The sequence below is a fragment of the Pyrgilauda ruficollis genome, unplaced genomic scaffold (assembly GCF_017590135.1).
Source record: "Pyrgilauda ruficollis isolate IOZ18807 unplaced genomic scaffold, ASM1759013v1 scaffold185, whole genome shotgun sequence".
Lineage (NCBI taxonomy): Eukaryota > Metazoa > Chordata > Aves > Passeriformes > Passeridae > Pyrgilauda > Pyrgilauda ruficollis.
The window spans coordinates 472,566-493,516 of record NW_024517540.1 but is presented as its reverse complement, the minus strand read 5'-3'; the positions used below and the strand labels follow the sequence as shown (position 1 = coordinate 493,516).

The following is a 20,951-nucleotide window of genomic DNA, read 5'->3' as shown; positions in this document are numbered from 1 at the left end:
AGCCACCCTCATTTCTCCTGTCCCTCCTGCTGTGGCTCAGCCCCAAGCCAGGAGGATCCCCTCTGCCCCTGGAGCTCCCTCTCCTTCACCACCAAATTGCTTTGGCTCCCTCATTGCCCAGCCTGAGGCACCAAGATCACCCACGACCTTCCTCCGTGATCAGGTGGAATTTAAGCACCTGAACCGTGCACAGCCAAGCACCCAGAGCACAGGACTGCTGCAAGGAGCTGAGCTCCTAAACAACTTCTCACTTTTGGGGTCTCAAGTGATTCTATATACAATAACCCCACTCATTAAATCATCATCTCCTCCTTCTCAGACAGCAGCTTCTTCCTTTCCCCTGAGCCTCGTTTTCCAAGGAAACCACCAAGCATCCCAGCTACCACACCCTGACAAGGAGGGTCCAAGGGCACGGAAAGGGACCTGCAAATCTGCTGGAAAAAAGCCACCCTGACCCTCTTCCCCTGGCAGGAATCCCAGCAGGATCAGGGAATTCAGCAGGAGAAGCTCTGGGCTGGAGGCAGCCGCCAGCGCCCGCTCCCCCTCCCTGCGCTCCGCTCGCACAAGTGTGACTATCACGGCAATTAGCACACATGCCAATTAACTCCGAGCAGGTGCTGGTTAACTCTGTGCTGAGTAATTCATCCCCGGCTCCCAGTAAATTGCTCCAAATTGGAGAGACAGGCGAGAGAGCAGAGTTAGCATTTTGCAAATGGGGGAAGAAAGAAAAAGCGCAGAGGAATCTCAGCTGGGAGATGTTTTTACAAAACAAGGAATCTGGGGGGCTGAATCCCCAGCTCCGAGAGCTGAGGACACAGAGGAGCTGATATCTCTTTCAAGTCTTTATTTCTGGATTTTTTTTATCTACTGTGCAAACTTCTGATCTATTTCACCTACTTCTAAGTGGTTTCACCTTTGCTTTGCACAAGCAGCGGGGTGCTCTGCACTGCTCCATAACTTGTCACTTTTCCAGCCCCACGTTTCTCTCGGCACAAGAAGGGACACTGAGAGTCTCACATCCACTTTCTACAGCCATTTGCTATTTTTAATATACTTTTATTGCATCCCTTTTTAGTAGCTCCTTACTAAAGTTAGCTCGACACACCGCCCCTCTCCAGAGCAAAGGAATTCTGCTGCCCTTCCTTAACACCCCCCTTGCAATGCTGTGTGCTCTCAGCACAATGTCAGCTGAAAGAAACCAAACCTTGGCCACGCAGCTGCAGAGGGAAGATCAAAAAGATTAATCTGAAAGCTTTAGGAAGATAAATAAAGGCAAATAAATGCATCCTTTCCAAAAATGTATTTTCCTCTGGAGCTCTTTGCTTTTCCCAGCATGTGGCACCGTGCTCCCCAATCCGCTCGTGCCTGTGCAGCAGCACACAGCAGAGCCAGTGACATGAGTGAGGGCAAAACTGGGATGGGTTGGCACCAGTTCAAGGGACATTTTCCTGATCTCCATCCCCAAAACAGGTCCAGTGCAATCAGGACATCCTTGGCTGCCAGGAAACCTGCAAAAGGAGCTTCAAAGGACATTTGGAGGTTGGGAAAAGAAGAGAAATGCTGCCCTGTGAAGATACAGCTCATCTTATGGAGGCACAGAAAGTCTCAGTTTGAAGGGAGAAATGCAGGTGACAGGCATGGCAGATCACAGCCCAAGCCAGCAGCTGCTCCCCCCAGGCACCCCATGCTCTCAGTGTGGGACCAACCCAGCTTTTACCCAGGATCTGCAGAATGTGCACATCCCCAAATGTGTTTTTCCTAAACAGGCACCATCAACTCAAGAGCCTGGCTGAGAGTAAAGGGAGGGTCCTCCCTGCCACAATTCCCCCCCAAGGAACAGGAACTGAATTCATGGACCCAAGCCCCAACACATTTTGGGGGGGGTCAGGTTTATCCACATACAGAAATGACAGCAATAACATGTCCCAGGCTTGCAGCTTCTCTGTGGGAAAAAGGTCATTGCAAGGGAGCTTCAGCACACAACCAGTGGGCATGTGGGGTACAAGGTGTTACAGAACTGTAGAAAGGTCTGGATTGGACAGATTATTAAAGCTCATCTCATCCCACCTCTCACAGGGAAAAATTTCTTCCCAGGACCCCATGTAACCCTTCCCTCTGGCAGTGGGAAGCCTTGCTCCATCACTCCAGGTCCTCGCCCAAAGTCCCTCTCCAGCTCTCCTGGAGCCCCTTTATGCTCTGGAAGGAGCTCCAAGGTGTCCCCAGACTCAGAGCATCTCCGTGGTGTCCTCTGGACTCACTCCAGGAGGTTTGTATTCTTCCTCCTCTGGGAACCCCAGAGTGGAGGCAGCAGTGCAGGGGTGTCTCACCACAGTGGGGCAGAGGGGCACAATCCTGGCCCCTCACATGCTGCCCGTGCTGTGGGATCAGCTGGGCACAGCAGTGGCTCTCTGGGCTGCCAGCATTGACAGCTGGGTCATGTCCATCTCCTTGTCCACCACCAACCCATCCTGTCTGTCCGTTCACGGCAGGAGAGCCCAGGTGAGGAAATGCTGCTGTGCTGCAAAGCAGCCCCTGAGCTCAGCCTGCAGTGGGAAGTGGATGACACCCACCACACTGAGCCTTCACTGCCCCTGCTGGGTGGGGAATGGGCCAAGGGAGGGAGGAAGCACTGATGCTCTCAAGGTGACACTGATGCTTTGGAGGTGGCAAGAGCAGCCCCTTGCTCTGCTGCATTGCTCCTGCCCAAAGCTGCAGCTTTTACCACAAGAAGCAGCTGCATGGAGAGGTGAGGTGGCCCCACTGCCCCAGCAGCCCCCAGCCCAGCCAAGACCCTCCACCTGCTGCAAACAGCCACAAAAGCAACTGCAAATAAAGAGCAACTGCAGCCGAGGGCTCTGAGCCTCACCTTGAGGACACCAAGTCCTGCACCGACAAAGAGCAAGTCACTTCCCCACCCATGACCAGGGCTGGATCCCATCCCTTAAGGACATGGATTTAGCTCAAGTCACCTCTTGAACCTGCCTGTTTAACTGCAGTTCTTGCCTTCCTGTTTCCTTTCTTGCTGCCTCTTGTGAGCTAATTGTTGTTTTTTTAACATATCCTCCATGCTGACACCAAGGACTTTTAGTTTCCTTCTGTGTGGTTTCTGGATCAGCAGGACTGACTTCCTTCTCTTTTGCAAAGCCCCCTTCCCTAAAACACACAGCCAGTACTCATGTTAACGTTGCTCTTCCTCTCTGGCAAAGCCACTGGCATGGGGCTGGCTACCAGCCCTGCTTTGCCGTGGGATGGGGGCAGTGCTGCCAGGGGAATGGGGCACCCAGGAGGGATGCAGCAGCCAGGGGATGTCCCTGGCAGGACAGCAGGCAGCAAGGGCAGTGCCAGCGAGTCCCCAGCCCCACTGCACGCACAGTGAGGGACTCCAACTCGCCAGCTTAGCATTGTTTAGCACCTCTTTATCTCCAAACCGAGATAAAAACCGCACAAACATGCTCGAGTCTCCTCCAAAGCTTCTATTCTGGTTTCAGGATGATGCTATCTGGGTTCCTGTGTCGAACCTCCAGATGCAGGCAGGGGGAGGGGAGAGGAAGGCGGCCGAAACACGGCTCCAGAGCAAACCTCCTGAGCTGCTCAGGAACGCAGCTGCTTGACCCTGCCCGGGACCAAATCCCACTGGCCAGGCAGGTGCCAGCCCAGTGCTGAGCTGCCATCCCTCCTGCACACCCGGCACCCACGGCAGGGTCCTGATTTCCCTGGGATGAGCAGCCAAACCAGCCCCCAGTTCCTCCTGCCTGCAGGAGGGAATCCGTCCCACCAGCTGCAGGTAGCTCAGGGCAGCAGGAGTGAGGCTGGATTCAGCCAGGCCCCCAAGGAATTTGAAAGACACACAGATATTCCTGACCCAGATTCAGGCACTCTCTGAAGAAAAGCAGATGCCAACCGTGCAACCAGCTCTGCTGAGCTGTAACAAAACCTCACATCGTGCCAAGCCAGGCAGAGGCTGAGGCAAAGCACAGCCCTGACACAGCGCTGGAGAGCTGGTGTTTGCTGAGCAAGGGTGGCTGAAAGAAAGGATTTAGGGGAAATTATTAAACTGGGGTTGATCTTCTCTTCCCCCACATTGTGTGTGCCACTGTGGAGTCAGACAACATCATCACAAGGATGACAGTCCCAACATCAGCACAAGAACTGGAGGCAGCACCCAAAACAGGAACCCTGGTGCCCTACACCCCAAATCACAGTTTCATCCCACACCACATGCAGCCAGGGATGCCAGCACATCCACAGAACATCCAGCACATCCCAGACCTGGGATGTGTTCTGCAGAGGCAGGGTGACAGCAGGTACAGCCAGTGACCTTCTCTGCACTGCCAGCATGGCCAAAGACAGCCGAGGATGGAGGGGACACAGGGGAAGGAGGCTGGGCAGGAGCTCCAGGCAGTCACTGGCAAACCCACAGCCCTGCTTGGTGCTGTCCAAAAGCCAGCCAGGGAACCCTCACCCAAGCTAAGGATCCAGTTTCAGGAAGGAAAAGCCTGTGGGACCAGGACAAGCAGGGACTTGCAGCCCCTCACACCACGTGGCTTCCCAGAGAGGCAGCTGGTCCTCTCTCCTGGAGATGCTACAGAGAGGGACTGGCAGGGACAAATCACTGCAGGGTTTGGAGTTTAACATGAGGGCTTGGATAGTCCCCTGCTAAAGTGACCTTCAGAGCACCCTGAGAACAGCAACCAAAGGCTGATGCAGCTGCCAGATTAAGCCTCATGACCTTGAGCAGTGACCTTGATGGTGGCATCCTCACAGCAGAGGTCACCCACCACCCTGAACTGGCTGTGGTCTCCCAGGTGGCTCAGCAGCTTCCTCAGGGGTGTGCACATCCAGGCTGGGAACCCTGCATGCCCCAGGGGCTCCCCAGTATGCACACAGCATCCCCTTCCCCAGTGGTACCAACTGCATGCACAGGGCAGCCCTGTGCCATGTGCATCCCCATCCATCCTCCAGCCCCATCCATCCTCACTCCCAGCCACCTCACCTCCTTCCACCTTTCATCTCCTTCCACCTTTCATCCCCACCCACCCTCCATCCCCAACCATTCTCATCACCTCCATCCTCATCCATCCTCCATCCCCATCTATCCTCATTCCCAGTCTCTCCCATGTCCTTCCACCTTTCATCCCCACCCACCCTCCATCCCCAACCACTCTCATAATCTGCATCCTTGTCCATCCTCCAGCCCCATCTACCCTCACTCCCAGCCACCCTCACCTCCTTCCACCTTTCATCCCCACCCACCCTCCATCCCCACTTACCCTCCATCCCCAACCACTCTCATACCAATCACCCTTCACACCCAGGGAGCAGCAGCCAGACCCCCAAAGCTGCTCCCCTTCCCCCATGTTCTCTATCTATAACCAGCTCCAGAGGCAGAGACTGGGGGTAATTTTTCCCTCTGCACTAAGTAGGGTTTTCTAACTGATGGGAAGCAAGAGCCCATTATCCAGCTCCATTGCCCACCCCCACGGCTCCCTGCAGGGCATGAAATAACCACCTGCCAGCTCCCCGGAGCCCCGCGCCGTGGCAATGAGATCTCAGCTTCCCCTGTCACTATTGTCAGAGCAAAATTTAGATACCTGGTAATGAGGAGGTTTAATATGACAGATGAGAGGTTGACTCATTAAAAAAAAAGAGCGAGAAGGAGAGGGAGCTGAATTCGGGGTCGGATCCTGCACTCGGCAAACCGGGAGCTTGTCACAGCCCACCCCGCAGTGCTGGGGAGCAGGAGCAGCTCTCCACCCCAAACCAGCCCCACACTGGGGACTTTCACTGGTGCTGAGGCCACAGGGAGGGAAGGGGAGGCATGGAGGGGGTGGACATAGCTGCAGTTTTTGGGGCCACCCAGTTCTGCTCCCCTCGGAGCTGCCTCCTGCTCTGGGTGGGGGGATCTGAGTCCAGGAGAAGCTGCAATGTTTCACTCTGAGGCTTTTCTCCCTCAATGAACTGTACAGCAGCACCCCAACATTGCCTCCACCCTCCTTGGCACCCCCTTCCTGAGGGTGCACCCATCCTCCAGAGCAGTCCTGCTGCCAGTACCCTCACCATGGGTCACCATCACCACCGTGGTCACCAAGGACAGTGATGATTTGTCACACAACACGCCCAAGGGGGACAATCACTGCCTTCAGCTCCAGCACGGGGCAGGATCTCAGCACTGGGACCCAATGGAGCTCCCAGGGGCAGCTCAGCAGCATCAGGGCAAAGCCCTCCCTGCTGGGAATTTAGGGGCTCTCCATGAAGGGGATGGATTTCCTCCAGTAGCACAGGGGACAACTCTCCTCCTGGGAGGTTTTACCCAGGGGAAATTCCATGAGACCCAACTGCTGCTCCAGGCCATCCATGAGAGCAATGGAAACCCACAACAGCCCCACAGGACACGGCTGAGAGTGAAACTGTCCCAGTGAAACTCTACTTTTCCCTCCTGTGTCAGTGGGATGGGGACTGGGGAAACGTCCTCGGCAGCCAGCCTGGCACATCCTACTGCTCCTTGCCCAAGGGCACTGTGGCACAAATCATGAAATCCTACAATGGTTTGGGTTGGAAGGAAACTTAAAACTCATTCCAACCTCTAGCCCAGGTTGCTCCAAGCACCATCCAACCTGGCCTTGGACACTTCCAGGGATGGGGCAGCCACAGCTTCTCTGGGCACCCTGTGCCAGGGCCTCACCACCCTCACAGGAAAGAATTTCCTCTCAATATCCCATCTAACCCTGCCTGCTGGCAGTGGGAAGCCATTCCCCCTTGTTCTGTCATTCCAGGCCCTTGTCCCTCCCCATCCAGGACCAAAGCCCCTCTCCAGCTCTCTTGAAGCCCCTTTAGGTGCTAGAAGGGGCTCTAAGGTCCCCCTGGAGCCTTCCCAACAGCCCCAGCTCTCCCAGCCTCACCTCCAGCTCACCTCCATCCCCAGCCCAGACACGTTCAGTGACTCTGTGCCCCATCACCACCCAGAGCACCCCAGAGCAGCTGTGCAGACCCTCCAGCATCCAAAGCCCAGAGTGGGCTCAGCCTGGGAGCCAGGGCTGCCTAGAGGCCAGAGGTCCCCTGTGCCACCCCAGAACCCAGCCCATGAGCACAATCCTCCCTCACAGAGCACGACCTCAGCAGCACCACTCCCAAAGGCTCAGCCCTTTCCCAAGGGCCACCAAGACCTTTCAAAGCCACCTCCCACAATCATTTCTTTGTTGGTTTTGCACCCCCAAGCACTGGTGAGTAGCAGCTGTGGTGCCCAAAGTCACGGGGCTGCTGATTTGATTTGATTTGCATAAACTGACTGCTGACTGCATCCATGCCCAAGGCAACCATCACTTCTGTCAGGCCCCAAGCAGGCAATGTAGAGGCAGATGTTGCTCCTGCATTGTCCCATGCATTCTCCATCAGGGTTTACACGTCTTGAGTTCCTGAGGAGGGGGCACCAGGTTCCCCAGGGGCTGCAGGGTCCAGGACTCATCTGGGGAGCAGAGGAGCTGGTGAGGTCAGGAGCCCCCATTGCTGGGAAGGTGATGGGATGGTGGTCACCAGCTGCACTTGAGCAGTAGAAGGATAAGAAGCAAAAGACCTTGATTTGTCACTGGTACGGCAATGCTAATTACTATGAGGGTGATGCCATAGCAGAGCTCACTAGAAGGAGACATGGATGGAAAAAATCTGGCCAACACCAACGGAACCAGGCAGGACCATGCTCCTGCCTCCATCCCAGTGCTCACACTCCAGCATCACAGCTCCAACCTGCCCGTGGCACTTCCAGCCTGGAAACAAAGCCACAAAGGTTGTCATCCTGGCCATCTGCCTTTCTCAGAGACATGGGACATGCCCACCCATCTTTACACATTCCCCAAAACCCACTTTGGTCCACAGCCACAGGCTCGTGCTCGGAGCACACTGCCGTACTACAGCTGGAAGCTCACCACCAGACACTGTTATTTCATTTAATAAAGGAAACAAAGACCCAAACCTAGCATTGGGAGTGTAAAAGCAGCAAAAACAGAGATCAAGGCCCTGGGCATGGGAACCTGTCCCTTGTCCCCAAGATCTACAGCTGAGGAGGAGAGACCAAAGCCCACCAGGAGGCACAGACCATGGTCTGGCTGCCACTGAACCCCAACCCAACTCACTCTGAGCAAACAGGAGGAACTGGGACAAGATGCCACATGGCAAAGACGGGTTTAACTTCCTCTTCCCCTGCACTGCCTTGAAAACACGGCGTCTGCAACCCAGCGCATAAATAACACCAGCCACCACCAGACTCCACATCCAGAGCCCAAGCAGGGCACCACTGGAGCATCCCAGCTGCTGCAGCCAAAGCCAGGCTGGGCAGAGACACAAACTCAAGGTCCCCCATCCCCAGCATGACTTGGGGCTGCTGGGGCCATGGGATGCCCCCTGTGCCACAAAGGCTTTGCCATCAGCTGGGAGCTGACCCCGCTCCCCAGCTCAGCCACAGCTTGTACCCACATGCATCCTGAGCCACATGCCAACGAGCCAGAGGGGTGAGAATCCGGCCCCAGCTCATCAGGCAGCTCAAATCCACCAGGACAGCTGGTTCTCAGCTGTTGCTGCTCACTCACAGGACACACATTCTTGTCCCAGGCACACAAATCCTGTCCTCCTGCTCCCCGGCACCGCGGCGAGGCCATGAGGTCTGCTGACCCCACAGCAGCCCCCCAGAGACCTGGATGATGGTTCCCACTGAGACAGATTCATCCAGAGCTCACTCTGGCACACATCCTCCAGGAACAGCATCCTGTCTCAAAAGGGGATTTTTTTAAGACCGAACTCTGTGTTTCAGCAAGGGGGATTTAGGTTGTGGGGGGAGGTCCCCAACCAGCTGAGCCCTTCTCTTCAAAAGCCACGTGCCAGAGGGATGATGATTTTGGCCAGCCCTGGGCATGTGGATGTTGCCCATCCCAGCAAAGCATGGATGATGCTCAGGAGAGCAATGGGAAATGCCAACATTTGGCACTTTCCAGAAGCACTGTTACATCCTGGGTCTGGCACACTCCAAAATCCCGTGCTGGAGAATCACTGCCACATGGCCACAGCTCAGGCCAAGGTCTTGTCATGGCTCCCAGCCACCTCACCAGAGGGATGGCAGAAAAGCCACTGGGAAGCTCCTGCAGCACACAGGAGATGGACCCTGAGGGCAGGTAAGAGCCAATGTGAGTGCAGGAATGTCATGGATAAACAAACACGAGTCACAATTCCTCTTGGAAAAGGGAAAATATTGGGAAAGAAAATCAAATATCACAGTTTTTTGTCAATACTCCCCATGCTAAGGCGGGATGAGAAAAAGTAAGGCATGAGTTTGTAGAAAGAAATTAAAATATTTCAATCACAATGTAAAAATGTATCAATAAAGAGTTGCCCAAATGGGTTGTTTGCCCAAAAGAGGAGGAGGAGGAGGAAAAGGCTCTGCAGCTGTTGCTGCTTAGGGCAGTACTCAGGGCAGCCACTCAGTTCCAAAAGCAGAAACCTTGGGACCCTGTAGTGGCTCCCACAACAAAGGAGACACCCTGTGACACGTCCCTCCAAGCCAAGCAGAGGGGACAACCCACCTCACCCACCCTAGTGATGGGTAAAGAGCAGGGTTTAACCTAAAGCACACCCAAAGTTTATTCTCCAGCCTGATCCACGAGCATCAGAGCTAGAGCAGCACACGCCTGGGAAGGGAAACACTTCTCCCTCCCTCCCTCCCTCTTGGGAGAGAAACACTAAAAACACTTCTGAAAGACCCCATTCCTACAGGCTCTGCACCTTCATTTTCACAGACATGAACATTATCAGCATTATTAACTGTTACCCCAAAGTAGCAACAGCATAAAAACCCTGAAAAAAATCAAATGGAAAAAGATTTTTCTAGGATCAGCCAAGCTCAGCCCTGGTCCCAGCCTCACCACATCCATCCCCATCACATCCACCCCGGCCAGGCTGGGCTCTAGAGCAAAAGAACCATTCAGGAAACAGTGAAGGGAGGAGAAGGAACTGGACAGAGAGCCCCAGTGTGACACCTGGCCTGACAGCAGCGCTGCTACCTGCCTCACCTCCGATGCGGCCGCAAGCTCCTGCCAGGCATCCAGCCCTGGCCAAAAGGATCCAGCACCAAGCAGGAAGGTGTAAAAAGTCCCCAGCACCAACCTCTGAGGAACCACGATAAATAACCTCTGAGTAAACACAGCGGCTGCTCCCCATTCGCCTTCCTGTTTGCTTTCGCAGATCCGGGCTGGGACGTCCACTTCCAGCTGCTGGCCCCATCCCGTCCCGGAGCTCCGGCCGCCACCGGCACCCTCCGCCCGCAGCGCAGCCCCCGAACCGGCCCTGCCACGGGGCACCGTGGGCACAGCCTTCCCAAAGGGGTTTATCCCCCGGGACAGGCACTGATCCTGCGTCCGAGCCCGTTTCTGCTGCCTCTTCCTTCCTGGTCTGTGTTTGTTTTGATTCCCAAAAGAGGAAATCCCAGCTCGTCCATTCCCCATCAGGGAGCCATGCCCCACTCTGTGCCTCAGTTTCCCCTTCTCTCTAGCATGGGAGCTCCTCATCACTCAGACCCCTCTCTCCCTCCCTGCCCAACCAGCCCTGGGGAAAAAAAAAAAAAAAAAAAAAAAAATATCAAGAGAAAAAGAGCCGGGGGAGGGGGGTAATAAAAGGAAACCCAGTTGGGCTGGCGAGGTTTAAAGCGACGCCTGCCTTAAAAAAAGAAGTTGCTAATTTTAACTCTCCAGTGGAAAGAGTGAGAGGTACTTACAGGAGACAGGGTGGCTGCGTCCTTCTCCACGGCTGCTGCGCGCTGGCGGCCGGGAGGAAGCGCCGGACGGAGCCGCCATCCCCGAGCGCTGCCCCGGCCCCCGGGCCCCCGACACCCCGACCGCGGTGCTGGGCGGCAGCTGAAGGGCAGAGGCAGATGCGGAGGCAGGAGGGGCTGCTGAAGCCTGCGGGGGGAAGGGAGCGGCCGGAGCCTGCCAAAAGCAGCGGCCGGGCTGGCTTCCTCCGGCAGCCCAAAGCCGGGGCCGGCCCGTGGCGAGCGGGCGCCGCAGGACCCCCGGGAGGCGTGAGCCAGCTGCTGGGTCAGATGACATTTCTGCGCGGACGTTTCTGACCAAGCTGGCTTTTCCCCAAGGGAAAAGGGCTTTGAAGACACGTTTTTTTTTCCCCCCCGCCGGTGGCAAAATAGCGGATGAGCTCAGAACCCGAAGTGCAGGGCAGTGCCATGACCAGAGAAGGCCACCCGGCTCCACGGGGACTGGAAAGGTGACCTCCAACAGCTCGGCCACATTTCAGCTGCGGCAAACACAGCAGGAACCCACTGCTTTACCAAATTCAGTATTCCACATCCAAAAGGGTCAAGAGTGGGGATTTGGTTTCAGTGTGCCCACTGGCTGGATTTTACAAGCTCTCCCTGGAGATCAGGAGGATCTTGCAAAGAGCCAGGTGCCAGGTGAGGTGGCACACTCACACCTCGAGCACAGTGGGAGCCTGGAAGTTGTGAACTCCAGTTGCCAATGAACCTTCAAGAGAACACAGGCAAGGCCTCAGACAGCAGAGGAACAGACCTGGTGACCCAAGGGCTTTTCCCAAGCAGCTGGAAATCAGCCCCAGGATGCAAAATCTCACCGGGAGCGAAGCAGGATGGCACATCCCTGCATGCAGGGCTGGACACCTGATTTACCGAGCATGGCTGCAGCACGACGACGTGACCATCTTCAGGACACGAAAGAGTCGATTCAATTAAGGTCACAGGCCCTAGAAGAGTCTTCTGTCACAGAAGAAGCTTTGCCTGGTTCACCTCAAACGGGCTGGCCTCAGACAAAATGCCTATTGATCGCAGGCAGCGATGCTGCACGTCCAGGACGCGAGGACGTGGCTTCGCTGGGATCCAACCGCCCGGTGCCGGCCGTCACACGCTTCCGAGGCTGGGTCGATACTGCTCCTCTAATTGCTCAGCTCCTGTCACTCGCACAGCGAAGGGGACAAGTCTTCGAGCAGTCCCCAGAGATGCTTTTCCAAATCCTCCTCCCCGAGCGCACCACTTGCTGAGCTGCTCCTTGGAGCGAGCAGTTCTGCTGTTGCAGCCATCACTAAACTGCTCCTCTCGCTCAAAACTCTGTGCTGGCACCAGTGGCAGCATGAGAGCTTTGAGGGAGGACACTGCCAACCCAAAACCCAAGAATTTGTGTGAAACTGGAAAACAAGGAGCTGTTGTCACTGGTCAGAGCTGGCAGAGTTGGGCAGATGAGGGGGAGAAGGCATGACCGAGAGATCCTGCCACCGCCCACCTGCATCCGGGCCGGGGCACGGAACGGGCACTGTCCATGGGCACCGCGGTGTTTGGGAGCCAGGGAGGGTCCTGCCCTCCGTGCACACCCCACAGCAGACAGACCCACTGCCCCAACACTCCAAGTAATCACTCACCACACCGAAACATGTGCCCCTGAGGCAGTACTTGTTTGTGCCCAGAAGAGTGGGTCGGAGCTGGTCCCAGAGCACTCAGCTCAGCCACAGCAGGACAGACCCAGCCAAGCCCTCAAACCCTCCTGTGCCCTGGGCACACCATGGCCCATCGCTGGCACACACCAAGCACCACTGACACACAGCAGGGCCCTGCTGCTGCACTCCCCTGACCCAGCCTGGGGAGCTGCTCTTGGTTTCTATGAGCAGATTAAGCCCTTGGTGCTGACCTTGCAGAGGACGCAGTGATGCTGCCCCCATCTCCTATCACCAGGTCTCCAAATAAATTACCTGCCCCCTCTCCAGCACTAAAAGTCATCACAACCCCACAAAACTGCTCACTAAGCAGTCGTGACAGAGCCCCCTCCGTTCAGGAGCTGGGGGCATATTATTTTTAAAAATCTTTCCTTTTATTGATTTCACTCTCAGGTACAGAAGATGCATTTCATGAAACCATAGAGCCCTCATAAACCAGCCCGCAGTGGTGTCTGTACCACAACCTCACTGCAGACACAGGAGACACAAACATTTACTGTAAGAGCAATAAACAGGCCAAGAAGGTTGAAAAGGAAGAAAACCTGGACATGAGGCCCTCTCCCAGCAGCACCTTATTTTAGAGGAATTCAAGGGACAAAATAACAGCAGGTTTGGCCACAAGTCTTGCCCACACGGAAGAAAACAGGGCAGGAAAACCCTCCTTTGCACTGATACATGGGGCTGTGTTGCAAAACACCCAAAGAGCCCCAAATCAGTGCTGTGGCTACGGCTGGGAGCTATCAGAGCTGTGCCAGCTGGGGACGTGAAGGGGAAGACGGGCACTGGAGAACAGAAGCAGCACCCACTGCTGGGCACCACCTCCCTGCCCTGCTCTGGGGGTTCTGCTGCCCACCCCACACAGCAGGACCCCCTTTGCAGAGCAGGTGAGGGGTGCACAGTGCAGCAGGGCGCTCCCTGTGCCCTTCCTGCAGCAGACCTCACTGGGCTGCAGGGTCTGGTCAGCACCACTGTGGGAGCCTGAGACCCTTGAGCTGCACCCTCTGTGGGACCCTCTGCAGCTCCCAGCCTGCAGCAGGGGAGACACAAACGGCCAAGCAAACCCAAAGGGAAGGCAGGAACCCAGAGTTTGGGATTTCCCCATACCTGCTACGCAGCCTCCTGCATCTTCTGCTCCTGGCAGGGATGAGCTGCAGCCACCGCTCCTCAATCCAACTGCAAAGACAAAGCAAGCAGCCATCAGCCTGAGAGGACAGAGGCGGGGACAGAGGCAAGGACAGGACTCCCCACATGTCCCATCCAAGCACAGCCAGATGGAGGGAACAGCGAGGGGAGCCCAGTATCCCCTGCAGACCTGGCTGATGGGCCAGGGGCTGCAGGGTCCCCTCCTGCACTGCCCTTATCCTTAGCATCACTGCAAGGGCCATGCAGGCTGGGTGGGACCCGGCCAGGCACCTGCAGGGATCCAGAGAACCAGGAACCCTGGGGCTATGCAATGTGGAAAGCACCTCGGTGAGAACAGGGGGAAAGAAATTAAAAAGAGTTAAGGAATGAAACAAATCATAAACCAAAAGTTAACATTGTGGCCCAAGCTGACAGCGTGGCCAGCAGAGAATTACTCAAAGTTTAGGTGATCTTTGTGTTTTCTGGGAAGATTCTCATGCATATCCCACTGAAAAAAAGCACTGACCAGCTTGCTCAGACACTGTCCCAGGGAATGCATGCAGCACATGTGCTTGGCCCAAGGAGAATCTGCCACGGCCCAGAAGGAAACGCAGCTCCTAAACTCATCCCACTCACCACTGGGAGATGGGAGGAGACCCATGGGGCAAAGCCCAGCGGCTTCAGCTGGCCTTGTGCTGGTCATCTACTGCTGGTCACAAACATCTGGCACTTGTGCAGAGCCCATCACCACAGCACACTCCCATGAGGGGAACGGTGCTGAACAAAAGGGAAACTGAGGCACAGAGGCCAGCACCCTCTCTTCAAACGCACCGCGAGCTCCCAAGCTGCAGCCTCACCCCCAGCACCTGCAACAGAGCGAGGAATTGTGCTCAGCTTTCCGGCATCCTCATCCTCCGCTCCAACCACAAAACCAGCCTTCCTCCCCCGGCTGCCTCCCCTCCCACAGCCAGCTCATTTCCTGACATTACCAAATTCCCCCTGAACAAAGCTGGAGCGAGGAGCGCGTGGCTCCGGCCGGGGCTGCCCCTTCCTCTCGCTCCGGAGGAGCCGAGCGCAGGGATCAGCCCTGAACAGCCGAGGTGTGAGCGGCTCTCCAGCCTCAAACCTCCCAGCATTGGGGCTGGAGTCCTGCAAACGGACCAGGCACAGGGATCCCCTCATCAGGACAGACAGACGAGTCTGTTTTCTACAACAGGGAGGGGCAGGGACAAGGATGGGGGTCCAGCTACTGCCACGCTCACACCCGTTAAGCCCAGACCAACCTGGCACCCCCCCAGGACCACTCCTTTATTCCCCTGAATAAAACAGAGTCCTGCAGAATGACTGACCTCTTGGGGACAGGGACACCCACAGAAGAAGCACCACCCTGCAAGTGCCACGCTCCCAGCCAGGACGAGGGAAGTGGTGTTTAATGCAAAGGGTCTCTCAGAGGGCTCCTGAAACTCCTCTCAGCGTCCCAGCAGCTCTCACTGGTCCAGCACTGCAGAGCCACTTAGGGCTGGTGGCAGAGCCACATCAGGACCGGGGACCACAGGCTCCTGAAGCTCCTCTCAGCGTCCCAGCAGCTCTCACTGGTCCAGCACTGCAGAGCCATGCAGAGCTGGTGGCAGAGCCACATCAGGACTGGGGACCACAGGCTCCTGAAGCTCCTCTCAGCGTCCCAGCAGCTCTCACTGGTCCAGCACTGCAGAGCCATGCAGAGCTGGTGGCAGAGCCACGTGGGGACCAGGGACCACAGGCTAGGCTGAGTGGAGGATGTGGCCGAGCTCTGCGCTCAAGCTGGCTCTGCTTTGGGGGACTGGGGTCAGCTCTACAGCCCACTAGGATGCAGTGGGGGACGTGTGGCCAGGCAAGACCTCAGTCTGTACAGAGTTGTTTCCTCTCAGTGGGAGATGGTGCCAGACACACCAGGAATGTCCAGGATGCCCATGGTGCCATGGGACAGCCGGTACAGCCACACAGTCACCACTCACAGACTCCTGCACTGACAGAACTGCCCACGGCTGGGGGTGGGCAGCAGCCACATCCCTGGCTCCCACAGCCCACCAGGCCATCAGGACAATGACTTCTGGACAATAGCTGACCCCACACAGCCCCTGGGCATGCCACAGTCCCCAGATGGTGACAACTAACAGCAGTGCCTTGCCGACCCAATGTGGCAGATGAGCTGCCCCTTGTAGGGCCAAGGTGGGGAACTCCAGGGGGAGCAGGGTTGGTTTTGGGGTGTTCAGCCTGCAGGCAGTTCTGACATTGCAGAGTTGCAGCCCAGTGTCACCTGAGGCAGGGATGAACAGCACACGTGGGGTGACAATCCTGGGACCCTGACCCTCTCCAGCCCAGCAGCTCTGGGGCTGCTTCACACCCTGCCCAAGCTGCAGAATCCACTGCCCTTTGGACCTGGTGGGACTTCCAGCACCAGCAAACCCCAGTGAACCCCCAAGTGCCCATTTTGCAACATTTTGAGCTGGTACAAAGGAGCAAAGCCCCCACTCACTGGCACTGCCAGCTCCCTTGTCTGTCCATGCTCGTCCTTTGCCCCGCCGAGCGAGTATCCTGGCACTGCTCCCAGAACCTCTGGAGGATTTCCAAAGGTGACCATTCCACCTGCACAGTGAGAACAGGCCCTGCTGAGGGGCTGGGGCTGGGTCAGGCCACTGGCCACTCCCAGGGCTCTCACCCCACCACACACGTGCCTTCAAAACCTTCTCATTATAAACAGAGAAATGCTGCCCAGGCAAGGGGAAAAGGAATGTGTTTTCAAAATGTTATTTTATAAGCTGAGGGGAAAAAACACATAGGGAAGGGACGGAGGTGGCAAAGGCAAGTGAATTCCCCTTTCTGAGTGAAAAAAGAAGGGCAGAGAAAGGGGTAGACAAGACAATCTTTATGTCCAGCTTTGGGGCAAAAATGCTGAGCAGGTGCTAACACTGTCCCTGTTTGAAAACCAAAGCTTTGGCTTCACCAGTAACCAACCAAAATTCCTGAGGGCAGGAGAACTAGGGGAACCTCCTGGGATCCCCATTTTTAACTGATGCAGTTAGGCTGGCACAACCTGCCATGCAAAGGCAGCAGGGAGCTGCTCCAACCTGCCCCTAAGGATCCTGGAGGATGTGCAGGAATGGCTTTTGGTGACTTCCCTGGATATCTGCTCAGCTGATGCTCAACAGCCCCTGTGCCACAGCCAGTCTTTGCTTACACCCTCAAACACATATATATTCCCACATATATAACTCCCCAAAATATATATATATTCCCATACACATAGCCCTCTCAAAATACACATATTCCCACATATGTAACCCATCAATATATATATATTCCCATACATGAAACCCACCAAATATATATATATATATATTCCCACATGTACAGATAAACCCCCAAATACATATTTATTCCCATGTATAGAAATTCCAAATACATACAACCCTGCCTACATCATATATACATAAAACACCCCCAAATAAATAACCCATGGCCACTGCCATGGGGACTTCCAAGCACACAGCTGGAAAGCCCAGGGGAGATGGATGGGCAGAATAAGCAGTTTTGGGGCTGGAGGGGCCAAGAGGGAGGCGCAGATTGCGGAGGGGAAGAGCCCTGACCGCAATCTCTCCTTCCCCTTTTTTCATGTTTCCTCTAGCAACGGGCTCGGGGCTGCAAACATTTGGATGCCAAACCCAAACTTCCTCACCTCAGGCTCCCAACCCAGCCCGCTGCTACTCTGCCAGGTGCTCATGGACTCCCACCCCAAACTAGGGAGACCCCAGACCCCATTTCCCAGAGCTGTGCCGTGTCAGTCTCAGGGAGTGCCAATAACAGCAAGGAGCAAAACCCACCAAATTAAAAAAAAAAAAAAAAAAAGAAAGAAAGAAAAAGAAAAAAGAAAAAAGAAAAAAGAAGTACTTTCTCCATTTTTCTCCATTTCCCCAGTCCATGAAACTAAAGCATCTCAGCCATGGCCCAGCCTCCAGTTTGCACCAGCCACTGGGAATATCCCCAAGGTTTAATTAGACCTGTTCAGCCTTTTCCAGTTGGGTTTCCTCTAGCTTGACACCAAGAGGTGGGAAGGAACAAACTGGGAGAGATGTCACTCCAAGCAGGAGCATCAGGCAGGACAGGCTGGCAGTTACACACAGTGAGGAGCCCCAGCTCCCAACCATCCAGAGTGGTTCCAGAGTCCCAGCAGCACAGCACCAGGGCTGTGGAAAGGGGGACAGGAGGAGGAAATCCACCTCCAGTGGCACGGGAGGCTCAGCTGTCGTGGTGCAGAGGTGAGCAGTGACCAAGAACGATGGCACAAGCCAGCTGTGCCAGGGGCACATGCAGAGCGTGACCACCGCCTCCAAACCCCGCAGAGGGATGGCATGAAGGTACCCCAGATCAAGGCAGGGTAGGAACTGTGGGGGCTCACACCCCTGCTCCAGCAGGTCACCCTGCACGGCACCAAACGCAGCCCTGGATTTGGGCAGGGCAGCTGGAAGCCGCTCTCCAGGAGCAGCCCAGTGGCGCAGCTGTCACTGCAAGTGTTGCAACAGCGGCTGCTGGCCCTGCAAGGACCGCGGGGACATGAGGGGGCGTCGGGGGGGTGGCACAAGTGCAACCGTTGGAGCCACCGAGTTTCACTCTCGCTGGCTGAGTTCCCCTTGGGCAGCAGAGATGCAGAACTGAAACCTCCAGCTGTATGGACGTGGGGGCGGCCCGAGGCGCGGGAGGGCTGGGGAGCGGCACGGCGCTCGGAGCAGAGCCACGCGCCGCCACACCAGTGACCGAAGGCTGCTGGGGGACCAGGCCAAGCAGAAGAAGAGCAGAGGCAAGCAGGGGTTTCCTCTGGCTCACAGAGCCCATCTTGCTCCTGCTCTCTCTGCACAGCTGGGCCACCCAGCTCCTCGCAGCTGGCACATCTGGCGGGAGCAGAAATACCCCTGGGCGTGCAGATACCCACAGCTGGGCACGCTCCAGCTGGCATGTCCCCACTCCACGAGCCCGTCCAGGGGCTGACATTGCTGAAGGACAGTGCAGTCCCAGTCCACTGGGCAAGTGCTGGTCAGCAGGACCACAAGTGGCTGCATGGAGTGGTCCCAGCACCAGCAGCATCTCTTAATGCAGGGAAACTGAGGCACAGAGAGGTGAAGTGAACCACAGAGCTGGACACACAAGCATCCCCCAAATCCCAAATTTCCTCTCCCTGAGCAAGCCACTCACCTCCTTCCTTGTTCCAACCTGCTGACACAGCAGCACAAGGAAGACCCCAAAACTGACCCCAGAACCCCCAAGGACATCATGGGAGCACCTATAAGAGCACAGCAATACCAAGATGTGGGTGCCCTGTACCCCAAGCACCCGGTGTTTGCCCTCACCCTGGTGACAGTGACAAAACTTCAGGCCACATTGCCACCTGCTGGCACCAGCCCTGGGGGCCAAGAGCGCTGGTACCTTCCTTGATGGGGACAGCAAGTGGCTCTGTGCTGGGTATCAGGTCTGAGTACAATGGGCCACTGCCATATCCAACTGGAGCAACTGAACTCATTTCATCCAGCTTCATGGCAACCTGGGACAGTGCATCTGCAACCCAGACCCATCCTAGAGGTGCCCAGAGGGGCTGTGGGTGCCCCCACCCTGTTCACACACCCCATACTCCCTGGAGCACCAGTGAAAGTGCTGCTCCAGGAGACTTCACGGCAGCAGGGAGAGCTGCTCCAGGTCTGCAGTTCCGGCTCCTGCTGGCATTTCCAAGGCAGAGGTAAAGCAGAGATGGCGCCATCAATTGTTTTGCCCCCCAGACTCTCTGCAAGCCGTCCTGATGCCCCAACAACCTCTCCTGTCTGCTGCTGCCTCTCCCCAGCAGCCACAGATCCAATTCCCACCTGTGTCTCAGGCCATTCTCTCCCTCCTGTCCCATGTGGGATCCTCTGCCACAATTCATCCAGCCATGCATGTCTCTCATCCACACAAACCCCACACGAGGCATGGGGGAGCAGAAATGCCACACTGACATACCCCAGCAGTTCATCCCTGACACTCCATGGTCACTGACTAACACAGCCCCCCAAGGGTTACACAATCAGAGCTGAAGGAAAACCAACACACAGCGTGGTTCCTCAACACAGACATCGAGAGCCACTGTCCCCAGAGGGCAGCAGGTCTAGGAGGCCCTGGCAGGGGCACGAGGAGCAGGTGGGTGATGTTGGAAGGGACCCCACCCACAATCTCATCCCGTACATCAGCACCAGTGGCCTCATCATAGGCAGGGCTCACACGTCTGCAGCACTGATGTGGATCCACGTGAGCAGCTCGTGGAAGGCACCAGAGCTGCTGAGTGCGTGCCCAGCACGGGCAAAGCACACGGAGCCCTGGCAAGCAGGTGCCAGCTCCTCACCTCCTGCTTTGGGAAGGATCGTGCACGGGGCAGCTCCCATGGGAGCCCCAGGCAGACACAGCACTTCTCCCTCCCAGAGCATGGGAACCTGGCTCTGGGTGTCTCCACCCTCGGACTGTCGAGGCCAGCTCAGCCCCAGCCCCAGCTCTGGCTCTGCCAGCCAGGTCCAAACTCCAGGGCCACGGGGTGAGGTGTGGCCGAGCAGTGTGTGCCGAGCCAGGTGGGGGAGACAATCACCATCACTAAGAGCAAAGCCCAGCCTTGCTCTGCCATCACCTGAGCCAGGAACCACCAACCATGGGGACCTTCTTCATTGCCACAGCCTCGGCAGGTGGCTCAGGGTACCCCCGGTCACTTGGCCTGGCCTCTAGCCATGGAAACCGAACAAACATGATCACCCGTGTCCCAAACACGATCACCCATGTCCAAACATGATCACCCGTGTTCCAAACATGATCACCTGGGTCCAAAACATGATCATCCATGTCCAAAACATGATCATGTGTCCCAAACATAATCACCTGTGTCCAAACATGATCACCCGTGTCCCAAACATGATCACCTATATCCAAAACATGATCACCTGTGTCCAGAACATGATCATCCGTGTCCCAAACATGATCACCCGTGTCCAAAACATGATCACCCATGTCCAAAACATGACCACCTGTGTCCAGAACTTCCAGCCCATCCTCCCTGCTCTGACAGATGGTAGCAGGTCCTAAGACACCTCTCAGCTGCAACTGGGTGACATGCTGGGCTGGCAGAGGGCTTCCCCAGCCTGGGCTGCCAGATGATCCCCCAAAATCCCTTCCACCAGCACTGCAAAGGCAGAAGGAGGTGGGCACATGTGAGGTAGGGGGACCAGGCAAACCTCCAGCTGCCCCTTGCTGCTGTCCCCCATCCCAACCCAGCCCTGCAGCCTTGCTGGAAGCTGAGA

General features: G+C 56.1%; 1 protein-coding gene across 13 annotated transcripts in view; it reads right to left on the bottom strand.

The window, feature by feature from the left end:
- MEF2D (myocyte enhancer factor 2D) overlaps window positions 1–20,951 on the bottom strand; it is a 78,728-nt gene that overhangs the window by 39,851 nt on the left and 17,926 nt on the right. For 8 of the 13 annotated variants that reach the window (XM_041464940.1, XM_041464949.1, XM_041464950.1 and 5 more), the window contains exon 2: window positions 13,594–13,662. The exons of 2 other annotated variants lie outside the window; for them this stretch is intronic. The gene's annotated coding sequence lies outside the window, so the exon portion shown is untranslated. Of the gene's footprint in view, window positions 1–10,052; window positions 10,135–10,753; window positions 11,148–13,593; window positions 13,663–14,247; window positions 14,478–20,951 lie in introns of those variants that run through there. 3 more of the 13 variants (XM_041464943.1, XM_041464944.1, XM_041464946.1) reach the window with 3 other exon arrangements.